This window comes from Heptranchias perlo, chromosome 1, assembly GCF_035084215.1.
Source record: "Heptranchias perlo isolate sHepPer1 chromosome 1, sHepPer1.hap1, whole genome shotgun sequence".
Classification (NCBI taxonomy): domain Eukaryota; kingdom Metazoa; phylum Chordata; class Chondrichthyes; order Hexanchiformes; family Hexanchidae; genus Heptranchias; species Heptranchias perlo.
The window spans coordinates 87,368,913-87,388,576 of NC_090325.1; positions in this window are offsets into that span (position 1 = coordinate 87,368,913).

The following is a 19,664-nucleotide window of genomic DNA, read 5'->3' on the forward strand; positions in this document are numbered from 1 at the left end:
GTGGACTAGATCCATTGCTCCCCCCATCCTGATGTTGTCAGTTTGAGGGAATCCAAAATGTACGTAAATTTGTGTGAATAAAGAATTCTCAGTGTCAACAAAGAAATCTCAGTCTAAACACCAGGAACTCCCAGCCAAAGGTTTGTCTGAGAGAACTGACAGCCCTGCTGCAAAAGCTCACCTTTTATTCACATGCGTCAATCACTGGTTTAAAGGTCCAAATAAGGGTCGTCTGCAACTCACCTCAGTTTCCATGGTGTGTTTCAGAGGCCACGGGAGACAAGTTCGGGGAAGGTTAAAATCGTTTGTCTGGCTGAAGATTTAATCGCCTGAAGTGCTTCAACAGCGTTAAATGGCCCTTTAAATATCGACCCGCCAGCACTGGGTGTCTGTTGAGTATGTGCATCAAAACGCGCCTGAATCAAACCCAGAAGTGGGCGCGTTGGAGCCGGGATGTGGTCCCGCTGCCAAAACTTAGTATTTTCACAGCCCACCTGCTCCCAACCCACCTGTTCTTGGGGGTTAAAATTATCCCCCAAGCATTGGCAGTGGTGAATCTGAAGATATTTCAATAATACCAAGAAGGTAAGCAAGGAGAAAGTTGCCTTTAACTGCTAGACTAGGAGGGCCAGTGGGACAAGTGCATAATCCCCTCAACTATGCCAAAATAGGCATTCTTCATGAGGTTAGAAAGTATTTGCAGTCTATTTGATCACAGGATGTATCACAGGTAAGCCTTGTACTGTCCTTACCCAAATATCCTCATATTTTCCAACAGGGATCACTGCATTGTAATCAATAGTAGGAACTCTGGCTGATCTTTCCTCACTTGCCTACAATTACAGTATTTATTTTAATGAATCTGGTAACGTTGCAGTAACCCATTATAAATCCTTCCAGTTGCCAAGCAATCAATGCAATCAAGTTGAAACAAGAAGCTTTCTGAAAAATTGATTGAATCCATTGAAAAGAAATGATGTTCAAAAGTTTGCTCAGTACAAATAATTGAAGATGCTGACTGGTTTAGAGTGGCACTGAGTAAACAATCAAATAGAGTGAAAGACAGGTTATTTATAATCACATGTGTTATATAACACCTACCTCTGTATTATCATTCTCAATCTTTTAAATAAACAAATTCTGACACAATACAATAGAAACACTCTTAATGTTGAGATGCTAGTGGATTTTTGGGTTTTTAAGAAGCTTTATTTTAACTGGCTGGAGACAGGAGGGGAGATTTTCCTGGATTTGTGCCCAAGCTCACTGGATTGCCTGCAGTGAAAATATCAGAACATCAGGTGGGTTCCTTACGGATGTGAGCTCAGACCTGCCCAATATTCCAATATTGATTGAGCCCAGGCAATCCAGTGCACCTGGAAGCAAACAGTTCTAAACACATTTATTCATCCTGTTCCTGTAGCCCTTCAAATGTTTTTCCTTCATCCATCTATCCAATTTAATCTTGACTGTTGACATCACTTTTACCTCAATCGTTAATCCTAGAAGTGAATTCGACAGCCTCACGACTATATTTATGTATATATATTTATAACTTCTTATTGCTTTTTGTACATTAAGACAGAACTATTTTGAATATGTAACATGATTGATGAATCTTTATACTGTCAATGTTTTAATGTTATAGGTAGTGAACTGTCTGGCAATGTTACTGGTGGTTTACTGGCATCTGGAAAATCCAGTGCCATACCTAGCAAAGCAATTGCTCGATGGGGATAGAAATTCCTAGTTTCTGACATGAGTTTAAAGCAATGGAAATGGATTCCAAAAATGCAATGTAACAACAATTAATGATGTTACTGGGTGCTGGATCCAATTAATTATGGGCACACTGCAGTTTCTGAATATTTAAGTGTCTTGCACACATGTTGGCTATAAATTGAACTCAGTGCTTGCTATCCACCCACCCCAGGCAATCTTTCTGGTTTGTGGATTGGGGTGGGGTGAGGCAAACTCCCATTCCAAAGATTGTCATTATTCTAGGCTGTACCTCCTGGACAATTAAAGACACTCCTATATCTGTAAAATGTATTTTTTCTCATTAGGTCCACATCTGCCAGGCATACCTGAAATACCAGACAAATTATTTCATTTAAGGATCAAAAGATTAATTTCCTGCTCATTATGGGTGCTAGTTTTTGATTATCAGGGTTGGGTTTAAACTCCTAAATGGGTAGTATTATGGTGCTGTTCACAAGATTGAAGGTTGAGGAAGACCATTCAGCACATCTGCCTCTAATTGTTTCTTAAATGATTCCAAGGGTTTTTGCCTCTACCACTTTGCCCAGAAGTCCATTCAATGTGTTGATTGCTCAGCGTGAAGAACATCCATCTGATATCTATCTTTTGCTAGTTTGAACCTGTTTTCCTTTATCCTACTCTCACAGTTTAATTTAAAGTAGTATTCTAGATTAACCTTTTCCATAGCATTTACTATTTTATATATCTCAATAATGACACCTCCTTTCCAGGCTAAAAAGCATGTGTCTCTCCAGTCTTTCCGCATAACTCAGACCCCTGATGCTAGGGGGGTAATTTGAACCCCCAAGAACAAGTGGGCTGGGGGCTGGTGGGTAGTAAAAATAGTTGAATTCTTCAGCAGGGTCGCATCCCGTCTCCAACACGCCCACTTCCAGGTTTAACCCAGGTGCATTAGGATGCGTGTGGACATCAGAAACCCGAAGGCCCCATCCTTGCCTTCGGGTTTCTGATGTCCCAGTTAAAGGGGCAATGTACCTCTTGCGATAGTAGAGGCTCTTCATTTTTTGTGTATTAGAAATGTAAAACGAATTTAGTGTTTCCTGTTCAGAATTCCCATCTCTTCTGATTCACGTCAAGTGAAAGCAGGTGTGAAGGGCCAGATCCGTGAGGTGAGTGCCTTTATTGCATTGCTTGTGGGCCAGGATGAGCAAGAATGCTACATCCAGGCCCAACAAGCTCACCTGGCACAATTGGACCTCCACGATCAGCCATCCCCCCCCTAACCCCAATGATGGACCCCCCCCCCAATGGTAGACTCCACTCGATGGCCAAGACCCCTCCATACCTCTGACTCCTCCCTACCTCCAATCTTGTCTTGACGTCCTCCGATCTTCTGGCGACGTCCTCTGAATTTCTACTCATATACTGTTGCAATGTTTTTGGACAGAAATATTTTGAGTATGTTGTCAGAAGGCTGCAGAGTTTAATCCATGCACACTTACAATGAACAAAGAGCCAATGAATGCGTTGTGAATACTTCAATTATACCTGTGGAAATTTGCGAGACAGTTTCTAATCCTCCTTATGCAAATGTCGGTCAAATACGGTGTTCAACCCAGAGAAAACCTTAGATGCAGTTCTATGTTTTGGAATTTTTTGAAAAAAATTGAGCTTTACATGGATATAAAGTTCACAATTAAACAAAAAGCAAAATCCTGTGGATGCTGGAAATCTGAAATAAAACCAGATAACACTGGAAACACCCAGCAAGTCAGGCAGCATCTGTGGAGAGAGGAAGGCAGGGTTAATATTGCTAGTCGATCGACCTGAAATGTTAACCCTGCTCCCTCTCTCTACAGATGCTGTCTGGCCTGTTGAGTGTTTCTAGCATTTTCTGTTTTTTTTTAAAAGTTCATAGTTATTAGAGTCAGACTGGCCAGCTGAATAGATCCATTCTAGTTGCAAGACTTTTAATTCTATAAGTTTAGAATACAGGTTATACTTTTGAAGATGCCCCAAAATATTCAGAAATATTGAACAGTCAATAAAAGTTCCCAGTACTTATAATGCAACAGGTCATATATTGTCTGGAACTCCCAACCTAAAGCCCTCCACCTCTCCACTTTCCTCTTCACCTTTAATAACCTCAAAAGCCATCTTTTTGACCAAGCTTTCAGTTACCCCTCTCACTCTCACACTATAGCTCAGTATCCTCTCCTTCATTCCTTTTATCTTTTGTTTCTTCTCACTCTATGTAAAATGCCTTGAGATGTCTTCGATATTAAAAGTGTTATATAAATGCAAATTTTTGTTTATTAAACAGACATTTTAGGAATTCCTGTTTCCTTGATGTTGATAGCTTTTTGGGGCTACAAGCTGCATGAATTGTACCAGCTAATTCATATTGAAAAATTGCTAGGTGAAATAAGGCTTTCTTCCCCCTTCGCTGTGTTTAAACTTTATTTTTGTTTATGTCATTTTCCCTATGTTTCTTAGGTTAATTAGCAGTTGAATTGGGAGAATCAGTGGCATATGGAACTTAACAGTAGCTTTCTATTGATGTGCTGCCATTAAAATGAGAGACTCTATCCTGCTGGCACTTTCATTTTTCATCATTAAAATATGCTTTCATGCTAAAGCTGATGGAGTGTGTGTGTGTGTATATTTGTGTGTGTGAGAGTCTTTGTGTATGTGTGAGAGTCTGTATGTGTGTGTCTGAGAGTCTGTGTGTGAGCGTGTGTGTGTCTGAGAGTCAGTGTGTGTGTGTGTGTGTGTGAGAGAGAGTCTGTGTGTGTAAGGGGGTTATTGAGAATGCAAAAGCAATAGGTATCAACAGGATAGCTCAAAAATTTAGGCTGGGATTTCAGCTAGCTGACCTAAAATTGAGAGGCTTGTTGTGTCTGAGTTTGGCTTATAAGCAACTATTAGTTGCAGACTGTGACCAGAGGAGAATTCATAAAGTTTATTCCAACTGATAGTGAAGAGAAGAGCGCCTATTCTTTGCTGTCAAATTATTGCAAAGTGGAAAATTGCTGCTCTAGTGCTCGATTGCGTTTTCTGATATAGATTTTAACAGTGGACTGATAGCACCAATTTTGCCAATTACTAGGGGGAGGTTGCAATTAACTTAAGTAAATCTGCTATTTTTGGCTGTCGTACCAGTACTATAGGTTCCAATGAAACCAGGTATGTGTTACGTGGTTTATCTTTGTGTTTTTTCACTTTCTCCCTTTACTCTTCTCCTGAAAGTGGTAACTCTTTTTGTGGTATAATTCCATGGGTACTCACAGTGCTAAAGTATCTTATCCAGCAGGCCATTCCTCGTGTATTAGTTCAGGCAGCGATGTCAGCATGTTATTCAAATTTGAGGGCATCACAATCAAGACTGATTCCATTTTGCTCAATACCCGCATACTTTCTAGGAGGGGTTACTGGATAGTGGTCTTTCCCCTTCTTAGCCGAGAGACATCAGTCAGTTGCCAGCACTCCCTCCACTTTCTTGCCTGAGATCTGCTAATTCAGCACAGACGAGGGATCACATCTAGAACCTGCCAGGTCTGTCTGGCTCGACATTATGTGGTGCATTTATATGCTGAGCCATTGGAGCGTTCCTGGAACCAGCTTTTAATCACAAGATGAGTACAGATTAAGAAGGCCCATCTGAGCTCAATTGTCCAAAAGAAAAATCAGTACCCCCATCACACCATCCAGTAGGCTCTTAAGGTTTCTTAAGGTTTTCCGCTCCACTGTTTTTACCAGTTTGAACCTATACCCTGTTGTCCTCGTGTTTTGGTTTACCTTGAAGTAATAGATTTACCTTTTCTATATGTATGCAAATTCTTTTATTCATTTACTGAATTTTCAAGAGTTTATATTCACACATACATTTTATGAATCTGCTGTATATTTTAATCTACCCCTAATAATTCAAAGTCATTTTTTGCAATAAAAGTTTTGAATTATCCATAAATAACAAACTAAAGTGAGAATTTAGTGTTAAAATGAATGATGAGATAATTTGAATCAAGAGGCTGAATGATGAGGATTAAACTTTACAGAGTGTTGGGAGATGAGTAAGTTGCTGCATTAGATTCCTTGGTGTGCCTTTGTTGGGACCAATGTGAGTTTAATTGTTGAAGGAATTGGTTCTTGCTCTCTGGGGTGCAGTTGGGTCAGGGAATGTTGAGGGACCCTACCTATTAAATTCATATTGATTGGCGTAATTGAGTTTGAAATTCACCTTGGGTGGCAGTGCAAACCAGTCGATAGAGAATCAGCAGCTCGTTTTACGCACCGGACAATTTTCCTTTCCATTGAAGTCATTGGAAAGGACCCATTCATGGAGGCTTGGTCAGTGCAATCCCCCTCCTCACCTCCACTAGCATCTAACCACCTCCCAGTTGGAGAATGCATTGGAAAATAAAATCGGGCGGAGTGTAAAACAGGCGGCCGATTCATTACCACCCGTATTGCACTGCCACCCAAGACAAATTTCACCCCCAATTGCCTTTGCCTGCCTAGGAGTGGACCATTGTTACTGGCATGCATTCTCCAACTGGGAGGTGGTTAGATGCTAGTGGAGGTGAGGAGGGGGATTGCACTGACCAAGCCTCCATGAATGGGTCCCAACTGCTTAGTATTTCTCCAGTTCCAGGCAGAGGCTAAACATGTCTCGTTTGGACCAGGATTTGTCCCACAGGTGCTACAGCCCCAAGTTTGTTGTGCATGGGGTTGCACTCTGCCACAGTGGGAGATGCACCTTCTTTCACCTGTTCCGCTCAAGTGCGTAAGGCCAGCAGAAACTGGGCTGGATTTCTTTTAGATTGGAAGACTTGTTGTGAACCTAGTGGTCTCTTAGAAAGTGGCCCAGGATGGCTGAACGTGGAGGTATGTCCAGAATATGGGTAAAGGCCTTCCAGATGCAGCCCCTCTAGCAGCTAGCTGGTATGGAGGGGTGAAATTTGTGGAGTTTGTCTGGGATGTGTATGGTCTTGAGTTGGCCCTCGCACATTTTGCAAGGTCAAAATCTATTTTAATATCTTATATGCTGCTATTAATTCACCCACAGTTGCCTTCTCTTGAGGCTGAAGAACCCCAGTTTCTCTAATCTAACCCTACATGTCAATCATCTAATGCTGGGGATCAGTCTTGTGGCCCTTCTCTGGAATAATTTCAGGGATTGATTATTTCCTTTGTTTCTTGTTGCCCAAAAGTGGACACAGTACTCAAGGTGCAACCTGACCACAGCACAATACAGTTTTAGCATAACTTCCTCCAATTTGTACTCTGCTGATTTAATTGTTAATTGCTGTTCCACGATGCCCTGACATGCTAAGTGCTGAGTCTACTAATGCCCTGAGCCATCTCACCTTTACCTATTTGTTTGATATAGTTCTGTATTTTATTGGTTTTGAAGCACTTTGGAACATCCTGAGGGTGTGCAAGGTATGATATAAATGTAACTTCTTTCTTTCTAATCTACTCATAGAGAATGTATGCCATTCATTTATTCTTCCAATATGTAGTTTCCTTACACCTTTCTGTTTTATCCTTTTGTAGGATGCCTCCCCTCACTTGACCTTATTCTCCCCCCCACCCCCACCCCCAACCCCCTCCCTCAACCACTAATTTGCTGGGAAGAAGAAAAAGGGCTGTGACTCCAGCAGAGTCTCAACAGAAACAGAAGAAGGGGTGATAAACTAATAGGGTAGAATTGGAGCAAGTGATAAACTTAGAGGGGAGAATTGGAGCAAGGGATCAACTTAGAGGGGAGAATTGGAGCAAGGGATCAACTTAGAGAGGAGAATTGGAGCAAGGGATCAACTTATAGGGGAGAATTGGAGCAAGGGATCAACTTAGAGGGGAGAATTGGAGCAAGGGATCAACTTAGAGGGGAGAATTGGAGCAAGGGATCAACTTAGAGGGGAGAATTGGAGCAAGGGATCAGCTTAGAGGGGAGAATTGGAGCAAGGGATCAACTTATAGGGTAGAATTGGAGCAAGGGATCAACTTAGAGGGGAGAATTGGAGCAAGGGATCAACTTATAGGGGAGAATTGGAGCAAGGGATCAACTTAAAGGGGAGAATTGGAGCAAGGACAAAATCTTTCTCTCAGGTTTCAACTTCTATGGTAGCTGAGAGAAACAGTGAGAACAGAGTTTTAGCTCAATAGAGAACTTATACCAAATCATATTTCCTGATTTGGAGAGTTACTCAGTAGTGGTAAAAATCCCATAACCTTTACATCCACCAATTCTGCTCTGCTGGTCTGCTGGTGGGTGTAAACTTCATGGAAGTCGCCAGTTTCTTTTGGCCATGGATTTGTTTAGGGAGCTGATTTTTCTGGTATTAATCAGGGCATCATGCCCACCTCCTTTTCAGGAAGTGACAGATGTACAGTTCCCGAGCCTTGCCAAGTTAAATAATTTCTTCAAGAATGCAGAAAGAAAAATTCATCACACAGTAATATTGTTATGCTATTGCTAGCTTTGCTAGAGTGACTTGTATGGTTGACTCTACCCAGGTGGAGTTACTGGTGTTGTCGTACACTAACTGTTTACTCAATGATTGGTGGTACGTGACATTCAGAAAATTAACCTCCTAATTTTATTTTTTGAATTTGTTTGTGGGATGTGGGCACTGCTGGCAAGGCCATATTTATTGCCCATCCAAAGTTTCCCTGAGAAGCTTAAGCTGGACCTTCTCCTTGAACTGCTGCAATGTTTGTGCTCCCACAATGGTGTTTGGGAGGGAATTCCAGGATATTGAACCAACAACGAGGTAATGGTGTTCCCACAATGTTGCTGCTTTTGTCTTTCTCAGTGGTAGAATTTGCTGCAGTGCATCCTATAGTTCCTACATACTGCAGCCACTGTACACTGGAGATGAGGGTTGGATATTGAATCCAGTGAAAGGAGCGTCAACCAAGTGAACTGCTCTGTCCTGGATGGTGTTGAGCTCCTTGAATCCTTTGGTGAGTACTCCATCACATTCCTGACTTAAGTCTTGTAGATTATTGGTAGGCTTTAAGGGTTCAGCGAGTGAGCTACTTATCGCAAAGTACCGTCCTCTGTCCGGCTCTTGTCGCTACAGTGTTGATATGGCTGGTTCAGTTAAACTTCTGGGCAATGGTGACGTCCAAGATGTTGATGATGGGGGGCACGGTGATGGTGGTGCCATTGAAGGTCAAGTGGAGATGGCTGGGCTTTCTCTTGTCGGAGATGGCCATTATTTGGCACTTATGTGGTGTAACTGCACTGGAGTGTCAGCCTTGGTTCAGTTGGTAGCACTCTCGCCTTTGAATCAGAAGGTTGTGGATTCAAGTCCCACTCCATTGACCTGAGCACAAAATCCAAGCTGACACTACAGTGCAGTACTGAGGGAGTGCTGCACTGTCAGAAGTACCGTCTTTCGGATGAGATGTTAAACCGAGGCCCCATCTGTCCTCTCAGGTGGACGTAAAAGATCCTGTGGCACTATTTCGAATAAGAGCAGGGGCATTCACCTGGTGTTCTGGGCAATATTTATCCCTCAACCAACATCACTACAACAGATTATCTGGTCATTTATTTCATTGCTGTTTGTGGGACCTTGCTGCGTGCAAATTGGCTGCCGCATTTCCTATATTATAACAGTGACTACACTTCAAAAAAACTTTATTGGCTGTAAAGCGCTTTTGGACGTCCTGAGGCCATGAAAGGCGCTATATAAATGCAAGTCTTTCCTTTTAAATATTATGTGCCATTTGTCAGCCCAAGTCTGGATACTATCCAAGTCCTGCTGTAGCTGGCATAGGCTGCTTTATTATCAGAGGATTGTGAATGGAGTTGAACACATTGACATCGTCAATGAACAGCCATGTAAAGATGTCATGAGCTATGGTTGGAGATAGTAGCCTTAGCCTCCTAGAAGTAGAAGCCACCCTTGCATTTATCTTTGTGAATCAAATAAGAGAACAATTACTGATGATATCATGACTGCTCCTGTGGAAGCTGGCATTTACCTGAATGATTCTGAGTAAATGGCCTCAGACTACAAGCACATTCATAGAATGATAGTGCTTTTGGCCATGAATGCTCCACGATTGCATATAGTAGCACATAACATGTCAGAGCACATATGTGCAATCAGTGACTCCCTGGACTTTAGGGAATCTGGCCATCTGGGAGGGAGGGCTCAGGCGGAAAAGGTAGTATAAATAATAATTCTAAAACAAATGAAAAGGAAGAGAGTAAAAAAAAGTCGGAAATTATGCTTTAGGCACGACAGGTAAAGAGAAAACTAAATGATGTAAAGTAATTAAATTAGGAGAGAGAAATAAGAAATGTGTGAGAGAAACACTGGAGCAGAAGGACAGTTTAGGGTGTGTGGCTCACATAAGCATTCTTTATACAAACGCACAGAGTATAAGGAACAAATTGAATGAATTGCAGGCGCAAATTCAACTTAGAGGGTACGACATGATAGCCATTACTGAGACATGGCAGCAAGACGGTCAGGACTGGAACTGGATATATCAGGTTATAAGGTCTACAGAAAGGATAGGGAAACTGGTAGAGGGTAGGAGTAGCCTTAGTGATTAAAGATGAAATTACTTCAATGATAAGAGAGGATATAACGAGAGGTAAGCAGGCAGTGGAGACTTTATGGGTAGAATTAAGAAATAGAAAAAGATTTAAGACTGTAGTGGGAGTTGTGAATAGGCCCCCTGGTAGCAGCTGTGAAGTGGCAGAATGTATAAATGCAGAGATTAGACAAGCATGTAGCAATGGCAGAGTGGTTTTAATGGGGGATTTTCATATAGATTGGGATAAGCAGATGAGCTCATGTCAGAAACGTAGCAAATTTCTTGAGTGTGTGCAGGACAGCTTTCTGCAACAATGTGTCCTAGAACAAACAAGGGGGAAGGCCATATTTGATTTAATAATGAGTAATGACCAGATTTAGTTAACACCTAACGGTGCGTGAACATTTATCCAATAGCGATCATAATATGATCGAGTTCAATATTGTGTTTGAAAGGGAGAAGCCCGTAACAGCTACTGGAATTCTAAATTTAGGGAAGGCCGACTTCAATGGGAGGAGACAAAGACTGTCCACAGTAAATTGGGCAAATCTGTTAATGGATAAAACAACAGAAGATTAGTGGGAAGTGTTCAAAAAAGTATTTAATGAGATACAGAACCAGTTTATACCCCTAAGGGGCAAGAGCTCTACTTGACAAAAAAGACAGCCAATGGCGGCAAGAGGGGTGAGGGACAACACAAAACTAAAAGAAAAAGCATACAAAGATGCTAAAAATAGCACAGATCCTGGCAACTGGGAGCGATACAAAGAACAGCAAAGGGCGACAAAACAGATAGTAAGAGCTACAAAAAGAGAGTATGAAAAGAAACTTGCAATGGATATCAAAATCAACACAAATATTTTTATCAATTTTATTAGGAAAAAGAGGGTGCTCAAGATCAATGTGGGCCCCTTAAAAACTGATAATGGTGATATTGTAAATACAAATAAGGAAATGGTGGACATGTTAAGTAATTACTTTGCATCAGTATTTACAATAGAGGAAGAGGATAGCATGCCGGACACCCCAAGGAAACTCATTTTGAATCAAGGACAGGGACTCACCATAATTAACGTAAGCAAATTAACATTAATGAAGAAAATAATGGCAAATCCCCAGGACCAGATAGTTTCCATCCCAGGGTTTTAAAGGAAGTAGTTGAGAATATTGCAGAAGTCCTAACTATAATCTTTCAAAGTTCTCTCGATTCAGGAACCGTTCCTTTAGATTGGAAAATTGCACAAGTCACTCCGCTATTTAAGAAAGGTGAGAGAGGGAAACCAAGGAATAATAGACCAATTAGCCTAACATCTGTTGATTGGAAATTGCTAGAGTCTATAATTAAGGATAGAGTGACTGAACACCTTGAAAATTTCCAGCTGATCAGAGAGAGCCAGCATGAATTTGTAAAGGGTAGGTGATAAATGACAAACCTGATTGAATTTTTTGAAGAGGTGACTAAAGTTGTGGACAGGGGATTGTCTATATATGTTGTTTATCTGGACTTCCAGAAGGCATTTGACAAAGCCCCTCATAAAAGACTGTTAGCTAAAGTTGAAGCTCATGGAATTGAGGGCAAATTGTTGACCTGGTTAGGAAATTGGCTGAGTGACAGGAGACAGAGAGTAAGGATAATGGGCAGATACTCAGATCAGCCATGATCTTATCAAATGGCAGAGCAGGCTCGAGGGGCCGAATGGCCTACTCCTGCTCTTAATTTGTATGTTCGTACGTATGTTCGTACTTAAATTGGCAGGATGTGACCGGTGGTGTCCTACAGGGATCTGTGTTGGGGGCTCAAATATTCACTGTATTTATTAATGACCTAGTTGACGGGATAGAGAACCACATATCCAAGTTTGCCAATGACACAAAGATAGGCAGCTTTGTAAGCAGTGTAAATGGAAGCATAAAATTACAGAGCGATAGTAATAGATTAAGTGAATGGGCATAACTGCGGCAAATGGATTTCAATGTAGGCAAGTGTAAGGTCATCCACTTTGGACCTAAAAATGATAGACCAGAGTACTTTCTAAATAGCGAAAAGCTCGAAACAGTGGAAGTCCAAAGAGACTTAAGGATACATAGATCATTAAAATGTTATGGACAGGTACAGAAAATAATCAAAAAGGCTAATGGAATGCTGGCCTTCATATCTAGAGCTCTAGAATACAAGGGGTGGAAGTTATGTTACAGCTATACAAAGCTCTGGTTAGACCACGCCTTGAGTACTGTGTTCAGTTCTGGGCACCGCACCTTAGGAAGGATATATTGGCCATGGAGGGAGTGCAGCGTAGATTTACTAGAATGATACCCAGACTCCAAGGGTTAAATTACGAGGAGAGATTACACCAACTAGGGTTGTATCCCTTGGAATTTAGAAGATTAAGGGGTGATTTGATCAAAGTTTTCAAGATATTAAGGGGAACTGATAGCATAGATAGAGAGAATCTATTTTCGCTAGTTGGCGAGTCTAGGACTAGGGGACATAGCCTAAAAATTAGAGCCAGGACTTTCAGGAGTAAAGTTAGGAAACACTTCTACAGGCAAAGAGTGGTAGAAATTTGGAATTCTCTTCCGAAATGGTAGTTGGTGCTAGCTCAGTTGTTAATTTTTAAATCTGAGATTGATAGATTTTTGTTAACCAAAGGTATAAGGGATATGGGGCTAAGGCAGGTAAATGGAGTTAGGTCACAGATTAGCCATGATCTCAATGAATGGTGGAACAGGCTCGAGGGGCTAAATGGCCTACTCCTATTCTTATATTCCTACGTTCCTATCTGAAAAAGTCCTAGGGTGCTCTCATGCCAGTTGTCCACAGAGAAAGTGATGAAGTTGCCTTTTCCAGCAAACAATGCACCAGTCGCCTGCTTAATACATCTGTGGACTGCAGATTGACTGATGTTGCAGATGCGTCTTGTACCAATGTGGGAAGAGCCGATGATGAAAATCTTCAAGGATGAAGTGATCTTGATGGCCACTGGCAATGCCTTTGAATTTAGTTGGAGGTCATCTTGAAGCACGTGATACCTCCCTGCTGAATCTAAACCTTTGCCTGCATTGTTTCTTGGACAGGTTAAGCTAAGTCCACCATTGCCAATAAATGCTGTTGGAAGAGTAATGGCAAGTGCAGGCCCGCCTCCTTTAGTGTAACCTGATTTTCCTTGCATTTCCATTCTTCCTTGTCCTCCAGGTAACACAGATAATGTGGAATTCCCATTGCGACACCCAAGCTGCCCTACAAAGCCACTTGACCTTCACAACAGCGTAGAAGGAAATAAATTGGTAAAAATAAACTTACCCACATTTGAAGAAACTCGGGTAAAAATTTTGGTTGAGGTTTTGGAACTGTGGCATGATCCTGGTGGAGGGGGACGACTACAACTTGGGATGGAACCTGAATGACTACACTGCACATCATCCCCACAAAGTTGTGTTGCATTGGCAGGGTAGCGATTCTTAGGCTCACCCCATTATTTCCAGGGCCAACTTTAGGAGTGTTTCTCAAAGAGTTCTCAGGGCTACCCTGGTAATTTTGCCCAGCCCACACCTGACAAGCCCAGCTGGACTTTAACCTGCTGAGAGCAGGTGTATTTGCTGTTCTGGGCCTAAGGAAGACTCCAGCAGCTGAGGAGGATGGTAATCGATTAAATTTTATTTATTAGCTTTTCTTCAGCTCTATTTGGTCCTCAGATGCCCCCTTCCAGAGCAGCACGGTGTCACTCCAACTTCTGCCTCCTCAGTGGGGCGCACGTTTCTGTTGCGCCACTACCTGTGTGGGTATCTACCCCAAATATTCAAATTAAATGATGTGGGACAGGGCCAATGGCAGGCCAAAGCAGTAGATGGAAGTCCTGGCTTGCCGCATTTTCACCCCCCTAAAAGGGTCTGTGGAATTTTAGGCCTACTAAATTGAAACTGCAGCTGTAAGTTGCTGTCTGTTCCTTTGACTAAGTTTTATGTAAAGATGCTGCCTAGCAACTACGGAAATGGCTGGAAAAAGGTGCAGAAGTTGTATTGTTGTCATATCTATATCATTATAATATTATTATGAATCTCTCTGCCTGCTTCTGGCAGGAGCATCCTGTGCCCAGCCCCAATCCCACCGAAAATACGCATGATTCGCAAAAGAAGCAGATGTTATGATTTCCACTTCCTCATCTGGCCCATTATACCCTTTGAATTTTTGAGTTTTTTGAGGAAGTCACTAGGGTAGTGGATGAGGGAAATCCGGTAGACCTTGTCTATCTGGACTTTCAGAAAGCCTTTGATAAGTTATCTCGCACTAGGTTACGTCACAAGATAAAATCTTGTGGTATCAGTAGAAATTTGACAAGCTGGATTAGGAATTGGCTCCAAGCCCGCAGCCAAAAAGTTGTAGTTAATGGATATGGTTCAGCTTGTTGACATGTTACTAGTGGTGTCCCCCAGGGATCGGTCCTAGGCCCACTACTCTTCATGGTCTTTATTAATGACCTGGACAGCGGTATTGGGCGTATGGTAAGTAAGTTTGTAGATGACACCAAAACCTGTGCAAGGGATAAGGTGGTAGGGGAGTGCAATCAAATCCAAAAAGATTTAGATGTGCTAGCGGAGTGGGCCACACATTGGCAAATGGTGTTTAATTTAGATAAATGTTGTGTCATGCATGTTGTTAGGGCCAACACAGAATACACGTATCAATTGCAGGGAACAATACTGAAAGAGGTTGAGTGAGAAAAAGATCTTGATGTTATTGTGCACAGATCACTAAAGGTTTATGACCAATGTAGGGAAAATGCAGCCAAAGCTAACAAAGTATTGGATTGCACTAATAGAATCATTCAGTATAAATCGAAGGACACAATTTTGACACTATACAGGTCGCTGGTCAGACCGCATCTAGAGTACTGTGCCCAGTTTTGATCTCTCCACATGGTGAGTGATATAGCGGCTTTGGAAAAGGTTCAAATGAGAGCTACAAGGATGATTCCTAGCTTAAACAACTTCAGTTACTCAGATAGGCTCAAGGACCTTGGTCTATTTACTTTAGAGCAGCGTAGACTTACAGGTGACTTGATAGAGGTCTATAAAATAATTAAAGGGCTGGATAGCATCCTACTGATAGATTATTCCAGTTTAACAGGTTGGGGAGGACCAGGGGACATGTGTTTAAACTATAGAAGAGTAGGAATAGACTGAATGTTAGGCTGTTCTTCTTTTCCCAAAGAGTAGTGAGCCTCTGGAATGTGTTTCCGGCTGGTGTGGTGGGTGCTGACCCTTTGCGTGCCTTTAAGAGGGAGCTGAACCAATTCCTGACTGGGGCAGAGATCGCATCATATAGAAGTTAAGTGTCTTTATAGATAATACTTGGTCCATGTGATCTCCTGGACTGGTTTCGATCACCTGAAGGTGTCGGAAAGGAATTTTACAGAATATTTTTTCCCTTATTGGACCTGTGTTTTTTCTATTTGTTGCCCCTCCCAGGAGATTACATGGCTGCGGGGGTGAGTGTGAGGGTGGGAGCTCGGGGGAGGGAAGAAGTGTTTAGCCGTGATGGTCCGGCCATCATGGTGTGAAGCAGGCTTGAAGGACCAGCTGGTCTTTTCCTGCCCGTCAATTTCATATGTTTGTAATTAGCACACACAGGCATAACTGACATGCACATTGACCTCAACAAATCCAAATATGAGCAGCTCAGCACTGAGTCTACAAGGTTACTGCTGTAAACCGGTCATAAAGGGCTTTTACCTCCAACAATCAAAATATAGAGCCCCTGACGGACTCACAGAGAGGACTTTGCAAGACAGATCCACAACTAATTTGGCAGTCTCAGCATCGCTAATGAAATCTGCATGCTGCATAAGAAATAAGTGCTTTATCTGAGGCTACAATTCAGGTCCCGCAAGGTTTATGCATATCCTGCTTCTTTATTAACTCATACTGATGTCGGCTAGACCTCCCTGTTTTGTGCACAAGCGCTGTCCAAAGGGCATCTCTGTCCTGAAACTGGAAATGAGGGCGGGTTCAGGCAGGGCGCACTTAGGGTCTGGCCATTGCAGTGAACTATTGACCAATTATGGCTGATTTTCAAGACCCCCTCTCTTCCAAACAGCAAGAATGTTTTCTACTGCCAGCACCAATGAAGATTGGCATTTAAAAGGACAAAAAAAATCAGGAATAGAGCACCAGCAGACAGTTTTAATTCAACTCCAAGGTGGTAATTTTAACCTAACTCACCTGGCGGGAAACTGAGAGGATCAGCAGTTCGATCTGACTTCAACAGAAGGTAAAATGGGGCGGCTGATCCGATCCCGTCAGTTTCCAGCCAGGTGAGTTAGGTTAAAATTCCCCACAAGTTTTTCCAGTTTGGAAAATAAATTATTAGCGTTGAACATTCTGCTATTATTTTAACTGCCACTGCTTAGTAATGCAAGTTAAGGCTTTTTTCATGGCTGTTAATGCTTATTTTTTTTCTGTTGATTGCAATGGATTTTCCATTGGAGCTTATTGCTTCTGACATCAGTCAGAGTTATTAAAATGTATTTTCTGGGGATTGGTAGCACTGAGGCAAAATGAGTGATGTGGGGGGTAATTGTGAATTTGGGTGATAGTGTAAAATGGGCACTATTGATACAGCCACCTGTTATACATCTCACCCGATTTTAATTTCCATTGAAGTCAATGGCCCGTAAATTGCTCTAAGTGGTGAGCGAACAGTGCTTGCCGCTCCATAGATTTATACTAACCCACTAACTTACCGTGGGCTTTACTGCAGGCACTTTCTCTAATAGGAAGCTGAGAAGAGCCCAGCGCTAACTCTAGCGAAGTTAGGACCCATGGGAGAAGTGAGAGGATAGGTCTCTCCCCTCGACCAATTAGATTGCAGCATCCTTGAAAAGCCGCGAAGATTCAACACCTTGAAGTATGAGCTGCAACATAAAAACCAGGAAGTGAAAAGAACAGCAATAAAATAATTTGTAAAAACAGTTACAGACACTGAAAAAAGAGAGGATATGAAATAATCGAGATAAATAAAAGAAACAGATGGGAAAAATAAAAAAAAATGTTATTTTTTTAATTTAAAACATTTTTTTTAAATGACCAAAATCTATTAAAATAAGGAGTAATGAGACTCCACATTTTAAAAGTTATTTTTTAGTTGTTTGACAGTCATTAAGACTTACCATGCTGTTAAAACTTAGTTTAGATCTGATATATTTAAGCATATCTGTTTTGTGGCAATATTAGTTAGTTTCCAGCTGGGCAGGAGAGCACGTTGGCGCTGGTCCATTGATTCTGTTGATTGCAGCTAGCGATATCCCTTTAAGGCGAACCTGTCAGATCACCAGTGAACCAAGAAGAGCAAGTTTCAGATTTCCACGTTTGTCTGCCGGATCTTGCTCTTTCATTTGGCTACTAATAACAATGAGCGCTGTTGAGCTCACTGTTAATTTTAAAGCAATTTCCGACCCAATGATAATGAAAATCAGGAGAGATGTATAACGGGCGGCTAAATCAATGTCGCCTATATTACACTATTGCCCAAAGTCAAAATTACCTCTATGCACTTCACCTGGAACCACTCAAATTTCCTGTACCCCCTCATTTACAAGGATGGAGTATGGCAGTGGTACAAACCAAGGTTTTTGATTGGATGCTGCCTGCAGAGGCACAGGATATTAAAAGGTAGTGTCAGGTCTTGAAGGCTTGGGGGGTGAATTTCCATGTGGGGAGTTGCACTGCTGTTACACTAATGGAAATGGATTTGTGCTCGCCGGCGGTCAGGAAAGGCATTTACACAAAGGTTTCCTGGGTCAGCTCATTTGCATAATAATTGGAGTTGTGATTGGCATAGTTGCCATGTAAAACTGCTGGAGTGTAAGGAAGTTAGATTCCAGCCTTTAAAGAGGTAATTCAGGCTGATCACTTCAGCAGCAGACTGGGGGACAACCGGGTAAGGAAGGAGCAGTGCTTGTCTTGCTTACTTGACCCTCAGATAACTTCACTGCATGTCTCATCAATATTTTTCTCATGCTTTTCAAGAATGTCTGCAGCAGGACCCTCTGGAGCAAACAGCCAAACAAGGCAACCAGGCATGGCACCCAGGCACAGAAGATCACAGAATGTTTTGTCTCAGATCTCCAAGCCCTCCTAGAGGATATTGAGGCACAGATTCCTGGGTGCCCATGCCAGTAAGGCTACCTGAAATATCACTTATGACACCTGGAGGGAGGCCAACTCTCTTACCCCCAGGACTGCTGACCAAAGCCATAAGAAATTCAACAACCTTATCAGGTTAGTCAAGATAACACATGGAAACTTGACCTTTTCTTCCTTGCCCACCTTGGGTACCATCAGATTTATCACCCTCTTAAAGCAACACTTGTACAGCCAACCCATCACAATATACATAGGTTAAGGGAGGGCCTAACTCAGCATCTTGAACGATGGCTACCCAACTCCCTAACAGCCATTACTTACATGCACAATCCGAAAACCCCTTCCTCCACTTTAACAAGATGATACACCCACATCTCTTACTTCAGCTCTCCCACGTCACTTGACACATAATCCTTCCCTTCATTTACTCTATCTCTTGCAGGAGAATGGTGCAGTAGCCACCACTGCTATTTACATTCTGTGATTTCACCCTGACCCTGAGTACTCCGGCGGGGTCAGAGGTGGAGGTCACGGATGCCTGCTCCACCGCACTTCTGGTGGTGGAGTGGGGCTGAGGATTTTCCGCCACGTTGTGCTTATGGTCTCACTTCCTGAGGCAGTGCCACTGCAGCAACTTTGCCTGGAGGTCCTCTGTGTTGCTGACAGGAAGAGTAATTTTCCAACTTCGTATTCTCGGCGAGAACCTCGCCCATCCAGAACACGTATCAGAAATGCAGACAGCACATCCCACGGTCTTTCGGCCATTGAAAGCATTAGTCAGAAAATTGTGCACCCGAATTTTTGATTCACGCTTTTGACTGGTGAGGTTTCACACCGGCAGCACAAAATCACAAAATTAACTTGTTGGAGTTTACTCTGTGTTTGATTAAATTGCCGCAATTGTTGCCTCCATATCAAAAGGTAGGTAATGTAATGCATAGAATTATCAGGGCCAGAATGATCTCCTGGACTAGTTTCAATCACCAAAGAGGTTGGAGAGGAATTTCCCTAATTTTTTTCCCCAAATTGGCCTGGGTTTTTATCTGGCTTTTCGCTTCTCTGAGACGATCACATGGTTTTGGGTGGGGCGGGGAGTGTATATATTGTGATACACAAGGTATCACAATTATGTGGGTCAGGCTGGATGGACTAGAGGGTTCTTTCTTGTCCATCATCCATATGTTCGTATATCATATTTGGGACCGCTTTCATACACCAGAATTTGTCACAGAAAA